The 6,668-nt window shown below is 42.8% G+C and overlaps 1 long non-coding RNA gene across 1 annotated transcript; it reads right to left on the reverse strand.

The window, feature by feature from the left end:
* Positions 1-3,684: 3,684 nt before the first annotated feature.
* Positions 3,685-5,472, reverse strand: LOC116180427. The gene is made up of 3 exons (XR_004147119.1): positions 5,380-5,472; positions 5,195-5,229; positions 3,685-3,756 (listed from the first exon to the last, which is right to left on the reverse strand). It is a non-coding gene; the product is annotated as an uncharacterized LOC116180427 (long non-coding RNA).
* Positions 5,473-6,668: the final 1,196 nt, after the last annotated feature.

Consider the following 6,668-nt stretch of genomic DNA (forward strand, 5'->3'; position numbering starts at 1 on the left):
AAATACCGGTAGCAAAATGCGTTATGGGGGATTCCGTTCACTTGCCCCCCCCCCAATATATTTAAGGATATCCAAAAAACAATAATGGCGCAAAGATATCTTTTTACGGCGCATTTCAGCGCATACCTGAGAGTACAATTTCGTATGAAAAGATGTTAAAAAAAAATAACTTTTAAAATCGTTAAGTTGGCCCCCCCACTTTTTGAAAATTTGTCACGGCTTAACCGTAATGGCGCTAGCTTTAATTCAAGTGGCGCAATTGAGCGCATAACCAAATGTATCAGGTGACCTAGTTACAAGTGACAAAATACGTACGGGGGGGGGGGGCTACGTTCACTTGCCCCCCCCCCATGTTTTTTCGGATTTCTAAAAAACGATAATGGCGCAAGAGTTATTATCGGTGGCGCATATGAGCGCATTCATTTCAAGGAGGGAAACGTCGTTTCCAAAAACGCTTTATCGATTGTGTTAGGCGCATTTCAGGACTCCTACACTTTTTTTTGTAAATTTCTCACCAGAGCGAGGTGAACCTCAACAGTCTGGGAGCTCAGTCGCTTATGAAAACGACCTACAAACTCTAGGGTCAAAAAAGCTCTGGTAAGGTCACAAAATGCTCAGGGTTTTAAGGAATTTGGATGCATTTGAATGCTCTGAGAAAAAATGCGCGACAAAGGATATAAAACTCTAAAATAGAAGTTTTTTAAGTGATCCGACAATCGTCATTTACTGTTGATCATTTTTACCACCTGCACGTTAGTGAGGGAGGTAGGTATTGCAATGGAGTAAAAAATGACCCCTCTTTTTTTACGAAAATCCACGTTTTTAAGCACCAGGAATTCGAATCAAACAACATCTCAATTATCTGTCTGTCGATCTGTCGGTCTGTCTGTCTGTCAGTCTATACCTTCATTTCCGGCCAAACGGCTTAACCGATTGGAACCAAATTTGGGACACATAAAAGGGCAGAATTGCGCATGTGCAGGTGTGCGGTTTGTATCCGTGCTATCCACAGAAATTTTTTTAGGGAATCCCACACTCCTCAGACCTCCCTCTTCACCAAAAACGTTTACAGAAAGCACTAACACGTCAATTGTCGAACTTAGAAGGTGAAGCACTTCTCAGGAAAAGAAGATTCGAATGACCATCCCCGAAAGTATCATGAGTGTCATAAAGGTTGAACTATTCTGCTGGAAAATGTAGCACCAGTGGTCTGGGGGGTATAGAATAACCTCCCCCCCCCCCGCACCAGTACACCGCAGTGCACACACGAAGATTCGGTTCTCTACTCTACAATACTATCAGGACAGTATTAAGGGTATTAGGTTATTCAGTCGTCATTTGCTATAGAATTTTTTTCTGTGAGGTATTCTATAACCCCCAGACCCCCGGTAATACGTTTTTCACCAAAAACGTTTACAGAAAGTATTAACACAGTTGTCAAACTTACTGTGTGCAGCACTTTTGAGGAAAAGAAGGTTCGAATGACCATCCCCGAAAGTTATCATGAATTTCTTTAAAGCTCAACGATTTTCACTAAAAAGAACGTAGCAGTGGGGAGTCTAGGGGGTTTGGAATACTCGTCAGCACCAATACCCCTTAGTGCACACACCAAAATTCGGTTGTCTACTCTAAAATACTCTCAGATGTTAGGGACGAAGTTATTGAATCTCATTTGCTATTGGGCATTTCTTCTGAGGGGTATTCCATAACACCAGAACAATGTTTTTCACCAAAAACGTTTAGAAAAAACACCAACACAACAATTTGTGTCAAACTTAGCACCACAATCCGATAGAAACATTTTACCCAAAAAAGTAGTAACGGAAAAATCCTCGGGGCTAAGAACACTTTGGGACCAAACGTAGCACCAAGGGATATGGGGGTCCCCCAGGAAAAAAAGGAAACCCGGTGACTTATTTCCAAAATGGCAACGTAAGAACCTTAGGGGCTGAGAATTTTGTGAGGCTAACCGTAGCTTCGGGCGATGTGAGGGTATGGAATAAATACTCCCCAGGAAAAACAGGGAGATTCCTTTTCCCATGAAAACAGCATAAGGATCTTTAAAGCTTTGAACATTTTGCGTCAAAACGTTGCACCTGGAAGTCTGGGGATATGGAAATCCCCCCACCCTCGGAAAAAGAGCATTCAGCGACCCTTTTCCAAAATAGTAACATAATGTGTGAGGGTGTGGAGTAGGTAAATACCTCCCAGCGCCTACATATCCCAATTCACACACGAAGATTCGGTTGTCTACTCCACAATACTATCAGGAACTCGATCAGGGCAGTACTAGGAGTATTAAGGAAAGGTTTATTGAGTCATCATTTGCTATAGAGCATTTTTTCTGGGGGGTATTCCATATCGCCCAGACCCTCCGGTGATACGTTTTTCACCAAAAACGTTTACAGAATGGACTAACGCAACAACTGTCGAAGCACTTCTCAGAAGATAAGATTCAAATGACTTTCCCCGAAAGTTACCATGAACTTCCCTGAACGACGTAGCGCCAGGGAGTCTGGGTCTGAGGCGTATAGAATGCCCGGCAGGAAAGGGAGATTCGATGATTTTTACCAAAGTAGTATCGGAAAGGTCCTAGGGCAAAGAACACTTTGAGGCAGAACGTAGCACCGGGGGTCCCCCAGGAAAAAAGGGGGATCCGGTGACCCTTTTCCAAAATGGCAACGTAAGAACCGTAGGTGCTGAGTTTCGAGGGATGTGGGGGTATGGAATAAATCCTCCCCCCCCCCTCCTCGGGAAAATAAGGAGATTCGGTGTCCCTTTCCCATGAATACGTAGCACCGGGGGGTCTGGGGGGGTACAGAATACCTCCCAGCGCGAATACATCTCAGGGCACACACGAAGATTGAATTGACTACTCAACAATATACTATCAGGGCAGTACTAAGAATATTAGGGAGTAATCAGTTACTACAGACCATTTCTTCTGGGGCATACGCCCCCTTTGCTTCCTACGTATTTATGCAAAACCGATTCAAAAATACAAGCAGGTTCGTTTAGTCGAGCACTGAAGTAATAGACGGAAACTTAAGGTTTTTGTGAAAAATTCGAAATAATCAACAAATCCCTCAATGTCATTTAGTTTTTTTTGTTCATTATTAAATTTTTGTTAAATTGTCTTAATAAATATTGAGTTTATTGATACCACTGGAAAGAATTTTTCAGTAGCTTTCCAACGCTGTGTCACAAGTATCGGGTTACCATTTAAGATTTTTGAAGAGGGGGTTGGGGGGGGGTTAAGGGGTGGAGGGTTGTCGTTCATAACGTCATTCTGGCTCCCCCTCGATACCCCCGAAACGGTTTTGCGCGATTTTCAATATCTTCTTTAGTTTGGAAAGTATGGAGGACTGCAAGTTTTAAAATTGACACCCTGTATAATTGAAAAAGCAGGTAGGAAATTCAACATTAGAAAATTGAAAAAAAATGTTATCAAAATACAGTTCCTAGCGACTTTTTGGCAAACAAAAAAAAACATAGGGAAGTGCTTGTAGGTGCATTTTTTTTTAGTTTTAGTATTTTCGGCCGAAAACGCTTTCAGTGGAGCTTGTTCTATTAGTTGAAAAGTGAAAACTCACCTTTTCATTAAGTCAGTCTCGTCTGGGAAGAAAACCCATTAACCAAAGAAGGTACGAAACTGGTTTTCATTCCTGCTCGGGCAGTTTCTGACGAACGACGGCAATTAGAGGTGGAAGAAAGTTTCTCTTCGAAGAGTGACGTCCTCGTCTCAATTACCAGTAGCTGAAAAGATAAATATTTTTGAAGACATATTTGATTTTTATTTTCTTTCTACAGACGTAACTGTTATCCGTCTGTTCTTTCTTAATCTACTTTTTAATGGTGGCTTCAAAATGGAAACCAAAATTGAAGATCTTATACCTATGAAGTTGGAGCTATGTCTAAAATTTAAAAAATCGAAAGGGAATTTTGAAAGTGAAAGAATCAATTGAGACCGAATTTTAATATGATTTTGAAACTTCCACGTTTAGAGCCTTTGAATCTAACTTCAAGGGTAAGTACCTCAAAATTGGGGACTTGAGGATTAAACTTGAATTATCAAAAAAAAAGTGAGTATGGTTCAAATGTAGGGGGCGGTTCTAATTCTGCTACCCATCGTTGTTCAATATTGTTATGTGTTTTGTTTCTTCGTTTGAATTTTTAACCCCCCAATTACACTTTGTCCGCAGAGAGCAATGTCGAACTATACACGAAGAAGCAACTCCTCTTGTTATCCAACAGGATCTGCAGAGAAACAAAGAGGACTACCACACCACAAAAATAAAACGATTCCGCTTCTTCCGACACTTCGAAGCATCCGTGATTTAATTGTGAACAGTGCAAATTCACAACACAGATTGATCAAAATTTGAGGCACCACTTAAAAGAACATCAGTATTTGGAGGCCCTTGACGACAAAAAATCAAAATGTGAAAAAAACTGTGGTGGTACGCAGGATTTTAAATGTGAAGAGTGTGAATTCACGACGCAATGGAAAGGAAACTAGATTTAACACGTGAAGGGTAGTCGCCAGACCCGTAGCTAGGAGGTGAGCCCCACCTAGAATGTGACCTTGCCCCCACTGGAAATTACGGTTGGTGGTTCCTTTACAAAAGCTACAGGGAAAGCATTTATCAAAAATTTCTTAAGCCCTACCTAGAAAAATACCCCTGCTACTTCGTTCTGGCTACGGGCCTGGTTATCACCTCCGAATTCGACTGCCAAAAGTGACTTCACGAGGAAATCACACCACAAGCAATGACGTCACGGTTCCGATGGATTTAACTGTAAAATGTGCAGCTTCTCCACGACGACGTGGAGGAATATTCTCAGTCTGCACGTGAAAGGGACGCGGATTCGCGACAAAGTGAAGGAAAAATTTGCGTGCAGCGACGTCACCACCTGGGGGAGTTTTTTTGTGACCTTTGTGATTACAGGTACGAATGCGAAACGCGATCTAATCGAAAAGGGGTATCAGTATCACACGAAATTGTTATAAACGGGGTGGTATTTGGATAAAAAATTCACGTACGTTGCAGGACCATTCGTAAAACGTAAACAAACCATGGCGTGACGTCATCATCCCTATAAGAAATCGGTGGTTTTTTTGTGGTTAGGGGTCCTTTGAACACTAATTAATTGTGCGCATGCATTAATTATCAAATAAAGAAAGTAGACTCACCTTTTGAAAGCCGTTCCTGAGGGTGGAGGCGATTCCTGGAACAAAATGCATTTTTTTAGAGCGGTGCTGTACCTAACCGACGCCATTGGAAAACGGAACGCGATTTGAACCGCTACCACCGTAAATACTGTTTGAACACGATTCTGGCACTTGGTATTTGTCGAATACGTAAATTAAAAACTCACCCCGTGCTCTTACGTTGAGAATCAGCGGGAAAGATGGAAAATCACGCACAAAAATTAAGGACAATAAGCCACAAGCCGTTCGGCACGAAAAGTAGAGCGCGACTGTGTTGCTTAGAAGCAACCTCGGGCAAGGTCGCGCTCTGATTGGCTGCCGAGCAATAACAGGCCACCTGTACCGTTTCTTATCACCTCCAGACGGCTTTTAGGTACAAAATTTGAACGTTTTAAGTTAATTCGAATATTTTCCTTTTTGAAAAATGAACGCGGAATAATGGGAGCCGGGTACGCGTGACGGAAAAAGCTGCCTTTCGTGAAAAGCTCGCTCCCCCTTTCCCCCTTTACACATAAGAAAATGTTCCTCGAGTGTTTATTTGCCGCCCACCCCCCCCCGTCCCAAACCTCAAAATTATGACACTGATTATACCGTTTCACTTCGATTGTTTAGATTTAGGCCCACTTCGATTTTTTTGTTTACACAAAAGGAATAACAAAGTGTCGACAGAGGAGGACCAGGCCCAATGGCCGGAGTTGCGGTACGCTGAAAGACTTTTAAAGTATGAAGCCGGAAGTCCTCTCCGCGCGGAGAGTAACCCCCCCCCCTCCTGAATGTCGAAATAAAAAAAGTGACATCCAAGAAGTTTCAGAGCGCTTTAAGAGTTCATTCAAATGCTCAATGAGAAAGAATAAATTAATAAATAAATTTGCCAAGAGGCCTTTTTAAAAAGGCCCTGGATTGGTTTCCTATTGCCACTGACCCTCGACTGGTCACCCAACCCTAGCCCTGACAACGGTGGGAGCAATTCCTAGGGTAGGCTCGGGCCCGACGAAGATCCCACCTCCCAGATTCGCCCGTGCCCAAGGCTACCTCGATCCTTCCTCTCGTCCCCATCATGCTTTCACAGCTACAATGTAAAACCAATACGAATCGAGTAGACAAGTCCCATGTACAGCCAAAAACCCTTCTAATACATGCCCATACACAAGCAGTTGCCTTTTTGCTTATTCGCTCAATGTGCCCTTTCAAGGTCACTCCAAAATGTTTCACTGAGCTGGTCAAACTCGGCTGAAGTCCTTGAAAAGTGAGACCTTCAAGGTCCTCTCTCTATCTATTCGTAAATGGAACAATCTAGGTCATTTCTAGGATAACGTAGAGGTCATGGCTACTGCACCATCTGTTCAGGGTGTTTGGAAACTTTCCAGTTATGTATCCCTGTATATACGCTGCGTCCTCGTTCAGAGTGCGGTTTAGCACCAGGCGTCACAGCAGTGGAGACAAGACTCCACCCTGC

This window comes from Photinus pyralis, unplaced genomic scaffold, assembly GCF_008802855.1.
Source record: "Photinus pyralis isolate 1611_PpyrPB1 unplaced genomic scaffold, Ppyr1.3 Ppyr1.4_LG9, whole genome shotgun sequence".
Classification (NCBI taxonomy): Eukaryota; Metazoa; Arthropoda; class Insecta; order Coleoptera; family Lampyridae; genus Photinus; species Photinus pyralis.